This window comes from Scyliorhinus torazame, chromosome 6, assembly GCF_047496885.1.
Source record: "Scyliorhinus torazame isolate Kashiwa2021f chromosome 6, sScyTor2.1, whole genome shotgun sequence".
NCBI classification, from domain to species: Eukaryota; Metazoa; Chordata; class Chondrichthyes; order Carcharhiniformes; family Scyliorhinidae; genus Scyliorhinus; species Scyliorhinus torazame.
The window spans coordinates 19411396-19417702 of NC_092712.1; positions in this window are offsets into that span (position 1 = coordinate 19411396).

The window sequence follows — 6307 nt, forward strand, 5'->3', positions numbered from 1 at the left end:
ATATAGTGAACTGTGGAAAATAGTTGCTTCTCAGGCGAAGTCAATGGTGTTTCCCAAGGGTCAATCCTAGGTCCATTGATATATATAATTGATTTGGATATTGCAATATAGAGAGAAATTTCATAATTTACCAATGATACCAATGAATGGTAAACAGTGAGGATTCCAGCTCGTCATGGATGCCTCCAATGACCAGACAGTGGCAGATGGAAATGAATAGAGGCAATGCATGAGGGCAGAAGGGTCAGGAAGTAGCAATATATTCTCAACGGCACCATTGTGAAGAATGTTCAGGGACAGAGTGGGTTTCTGAGCATAGATCCTTGAAGGTGACAGAGGGGTTCCTGAGCATAGATCCTTGAAGGTGACAGAGGGGGTTCCTGAGCATAGATCCTTGAAGGTGACAGAGGGGGTTCCTGAGCATAGATCCTTGAAGGTGACAGAGGGGGTTCCTGAGCATAGATCCTTGAAGGTGACAGAGGGGGTTCCTGAGCATAGGTCCTTGAAGGTGACAGAGGGGGTTCCTGAGCATAGATCCTTGAAGGTGTCAGAGGGGGTTCCTGAGCATAGATCCTTGAAGGTGACAGAGGGGGTTTTGGAGCATAGATCCTTGAAGGTGACAGAGGGGGTTCCTGAGCATAGATCCTTGAAGGTGACAGAGGGGGTTCCTGAGCATAGATCCTTGAAGGTGACAGAGGGGGTTCACGAGCATAGATCCTTGAAGGTGACAGAGGGGGTTCCTGAGCGTAGATCCTTGAAGGTGACAGAGGGGGTTCCTGAGCATAGATCCTTGAAGGTGACAGAGGGGGTTCCTGAGCATAGATCCTTGAAGGTGACAGAGGGGGTTCACGAGCATAGATCCTTGAAGGTGACAGAGGGGGTTCAAGAGCATAGATCCTTGAAGGTGACAGAGGGGGTTCCTGAGCATAGATCCTTGAAGGTGACAGAGGGGGTTCACGAGCATAGATCCTTGAAGGTGACAGAGGGGGTTCCTGAGCATAGATCCTTGAACGTGACAGAGGGGGTTCACGAGCGTAGATCCTTGAAGGTGACAGAGGGGGTTCCTGAGCATAGATCCTTGAAGGTGACAGAGGGGGTTCCTGAGCATAGATCCTTGAAGGTGACAGAGGGGGTTCACGAGCATAGATCCTTGAAGGTGACAGAGGGGGTTCAAGAGCATAGATCCTTGAAGGTGACAGAGGGGGTTCCTGAGCATAGATCCTTGAAGGTGACAGAGGGGGTTCCTGAGCATAGATCCTTGAAGGTGACAGAGGGGGTTCACGAGCATAGATCCTTGAAGGTGACAGAGGGGGTTCAAGAGCATAGATCCTTGAAGGTGACAGAGGCGGTTCCTGAGCATAGATCCTTGAAGGTGACAGAGGGGGTTCACGAGCATAGATCCTTGAAGGTGACAGAGGGGTTCCTGAGCATAGATCCTTGAAGGCGACAGAGGGGGTTCACGAGCATAGATCCTTGAAGGTGACAGAGGGGGTTCAAGAGCATAGATCCTTGAAGGTGACAGAGGGGGTTCCTGAGCATAGATCCTTGAAGGTGACAGAGGGGGTTCCTGAGCATAGATCCTTGAAGGTGACAGAGGGGGTTCACGAGCATAGATCCTTGAAGGTGACAGAGGGGGTTCAAGAGCATAGATCCTTGAAGGTGACAGAGGGGGTTCCTGAGCATAGATCCTTGAAGGTGACAGAGGGGGTTCACGAGCATAGATCCTTGAAGGTGACAGAGGGGGTTCCTGAGCATAGATCCTTGAAGGTGACAGAGGGGGTTCCTGAGCATAGATCCTTGAAGGTGACAGAGGGGGTTCCTGAGCATAGATCCTTGAAGGTGACAGAGGGGGTTCACGAGCATAGATCCTTGAAGGTGACAGAGGGGGTTCCTGAGCATAGATCCTTGAAGGTGACAGAGGGGGTTCCTGAGCATAGATCCTTGAAGGTGACAGAGGGGGTTCACGAGCATAGATCCTTGAAGGTGACAGAGGGGGTTCACGAGCATAGATTCTTGAAGGTGACAGAGGGGGTTCCTGAGCATAGATCCTTGAAGGTGACAGAGGGGGTTCCTGAGCATAGATCCTCAACGGTGACAGAACATATTGAGAGGGTGGTTAGCAAAGCAGACGAGATCTTGGGCTTCATAAATAGAGGTATCGTGTACAAAAGCAAGGTAGTCATTTTGAAGCATTCGAAAGCTTTGGTTAGATCCAGTTCTGGCCAACATATTTTAGGAAAGGTGTGAAAGTCCTTAAGAAGGTGCAGGGGACGATTTATCAGAATGATTCCAAGGATGAGGAATCTCAGCTACAAGATTAGGTTTGAGAAGTTAAGCTGGGGCTGTTCTACTTGGAGGGGTTGAGGGAAATCTGATAGAGGCAGACAAAATTCTGATAGGTTTGGATAAGCATAGAATCATAGCATTTACAGTGCTGAAGGAGGCCATTCAGCCCATCGAGTCTGCATCGGCCCTTGGAAAGAGCACACTACTCAAGCCCACACCTCCACCCTATCCCCGAAACCCAGTAACCCCACTTAACCTTTTTGGACACTAAGGGCAATTTATCAGGGCCAATTCACCTAACCCGCACATCCTTGGACTGTGGGAGGAAAGCGGAGCACCCGGAGGAAACCTACGCAGACACGGGGAGAACGTGCAGACTCCACACAGACAGTGATCCAAGCCGGGTATCGAACCTGGGACCCTGGAGCTGTGAAGCAACTGTGCTAACCACTGTGCTACCGTGCTGCCGTCTGAGACAAAGAAAAGTTACTGCCTTTACCTGATGTGTTATGGACTGTGTTATGGCCCTAGTACAGATGCACACAGAACATCTAGTTCTTTGACTAGTAAGATGGTTTATTAACAAGTTTAGAAAGTGGAATGATAACTAAGATTGGGATACAGACAGTGACGAATAAATTAATTCAGTGAAATCTCCTGGAGCTACTTCTAGTGCAGCTATTCTCATGTACGACGTATTTCCAACTGCCGGATATCCCGAGTCACATGGTAGATCTCTATCGCCACCAGCTGGTTGGAGGTCACATTGATAACTATATACATTGATGGACAACTGTACAAAGGGAGTATCTTTCAGATTAATTTGCCAAGTTAAGCGCGTAGAACTCAGTAAACCACGGCAAGGAGGTCAGCCGTGTGGAATGTGTGACCTGTCATATGTGGGAAGTCATGGAACCTATCGGCATCCTATTTTTAATAAAATGTTTTTATTCAGGCATTTATATATATATGTCAAACGTAACCAAATCAAAAAGAGAACAGGAAATCTCATAACAAATAAATAACCAACACCCCCACGCCCCACTCTGCCTGCCGTTACCCTCCACCCACTCTGCCTCCTTTTTTTTAAACCTCAAAGTCCCCATCCCTCCCTGACTTCTTAACTATCCTTGAAGAAGCCGAGTGTTGTTGCACAATGGAGGTGATGATGAATTTTGCCGTCTTTGTCCGTCACTGTCAGGAGGAGACCCCCACAATATGGAATATTGTCCACATTTTCCAGGATCTCCCCATTGGGGGAAAGAGTTTTGCAGCAGATGCTGATTGGAAGAGGACTGTGGTTTTCCAGGTATTGAGTGAAGAACCATTTCTATCGTCTGTTTCAGAGAAGGATTTGACAATGACATGGAGGTCAGTTTCAGGGTGAGTACATACACACACATACACACACACATACACACACACATACACACACACATACACACACACACACACACACACACACACACACATACACACACACATACACACACACACACACACACGTGTCACCTGCATCTTGAAGCTTAATGACTGAGGTTTGGAATGGTTTTGGTTATAGATTGAAGGCTGGACAGTTTCCCGTCAGTTCTGTAGGTAATCTCCAAACCTGGGTGGATAATTTACTGGATTGATGCAAATGACACAGCCTTGTTTCGCCCCAGTCTTCACCGAGTTAGGGTTTGTGGTGGTTCTGTTGAAACATTATAAACTTATTAAACTCAGCAAAACGCGGGGCAGCACGGTGGCGCAGTGGTTAGCATTGTTGCCTCACGGCGCCGAGGTCCCAGGTTCGATCCCGGTCCCGGGTCACTGTCCGTGTGGAGTTTGCACATTCTCCCCGTGTTTGCGTGGGTTTCGCCCCCACAACCCAAAAGATGTGCAGGGTAGGTGGATTGGCCGCGCTAAATTGCCCCTTAATTGAAAAAAAAATGAATTGGGTACTTTAAATTTTTTTTTTTTTAACTCAGCAAAACGCTAATGGATGTCAATCGCTTCAGTGGAGCACATGGGAGGGGCTAAGGTCAAAGTTCTCAGAAGACAAATATGTGCAAATTTGGTCTATCTTTATTGTTAATTCTCAGGATGTGGTCATCATTTACAAAGTCAGCATTTATCACCCATCCTTGACAGATCTGAAGATCAGAAGACAAAGGAGCAGAATTAGGCCACTCGGCCCATCGAGTCTGCTCCGCCATTCAATCATGGCTGATATTTTCTCATCCCTATTCTCCTGCCTTCTCCCCCTAACCCTTGATCCCCTGATTAATCAAGAAATCTGCTTATTAATCAAGATCACGACTTCTGGTTGCGGCTCTGCGGAGCTAAGTCGGACGTTCGACAGCTCCTGCTAGAAACGGACTTTTGGGCTCTTTTTAGGGCCCCCAACGGTATTTTTGCGACGATTCCCAGTGTGGGAAGGGGACAGCAATATTCCCCCGGCACTGTATGGATTGGACCAGGATTGGAGCGGTGAAAAAAGTGGAATTGGAGCAGAGAAAGGTGCGAGGGAGGAAGACCAAGATGGCGGCGGGTGGAGAGCAGGCAGCGTGGGCGCAGTGGTCGCAGGAGCAGCAGGAGTTTCTCCAGCGCTGCTTCACGGAGCTGGAGGCAGAGCTGCTGGAGCCGATGAAGGCGGCAATTGACAAGCTGCTTGAGACCCAGACGGCCCAAGGGGCGGCGATCCGGGAGATCAGGCAAAAGGTCTCGGAGAATGAGGACGAGATCCTGGGCCTGGCGGTGAAGGTGGAGGCGCACCATAAGAAATGGCAGGCGAAGTTCGAGGCCATGGAGAACCGGTCGAGAAGAAAGAATCTGCGGATTCTGGGTCTCCCGGAGGGGCTGGGAGGATCGGGTGTCGGAACCTACGTGGTCACCATGTTGAACACGCTGATGGGCGCGGGGGCCTTCCAGGGACCCCTGGAACTGGAGGGGGCCCATCGAGTACTGGCGAGGAGGCCCAAGCCCAGCGAGCCGCCGCGGGCGGTGCTGGTGCGGTTCCACCATTTCGTGGACAGAGAGTGTGTCTTAAGGTGGGCCAAGAAAGAGCGGAGCAGCAGATGGGAGAACGCAGAGGTCCGGATTTATCAGGACTGGAGCGCAGAGGTGGCTAAGAAGAGGGCCGGGTACAATCGGGCTAAGGCGGTGCTGCATCGGAGAGGGGTGAAGTTCGACATGTTGCAACCGGAGCGACTGTGGGTCACCTACAGGGACCGTCACCATTACTTTGGGACGCCGGAGGAGGCGTGGACCTTTATTCAGGCCGACAAGCTGGACTCGGATTGAGGGCTGGGGACGAGGGGATGCTGAGGGGGGATGGTTGGGACTGTTGTGTCGTGTTTTGGGGGGAATGTGCGGTTGGTTGGGCAATGCTTCTTCTCTGTCTGTCGGGTGGGTTCGTACAGGGGGGGACAGGTAAAAGCCTGTGGGCGTCGGTGGCTGGAAATGGAGATGGGGCCCCGCGCGGGGGTTGGGGGAGGGGGGGGGAGGCCCGAGCCGGGGGAAGTGGGACTGGGCCTGGAAAGGGAGCTGCGCCAGAGGAGGCGGGGTCGGGTGGGTGGAAAGCGCGGGCTTTTTCCCGTGCTAAGGGTGGAAAGGGATGTGGCCGGTGCTGGAAAGCGCGGGCTTTTTCCCACGCTGAGGAGGGAAGGGGGTGGGGTAGGGGGTGAGGGGAGAGCCTGTTGACGGACAGGAGGGGGAGGGGAGACTCCCACACTGGGGGGGGGGTCGATGGAGCGGCGGGAGTGGCCGGGGTCAGCAGGAGTCGGCTGACTCACGGGAGTGCAATGGGGGGAGCAATGCAGCTAGGGGGGACCTAGCTGGGGGGTGGGGGGGGGGCCAGGTTGCTGCTGGAATGGCCAAGGGGGAGCTGGAGTCTGTAGAGGAGGTCGGGGCGGGGGTCTGCCGCTGGGGGGGAACGGGAAGCGCGGGGGGGCGCGGGCATGTGGCTGGCCTAGGAAGGGTTATGGCTAATCGGCGGGGGAGGGGGGGGGGGGCGCAGCCCCCTGATCCGGCTGATAAC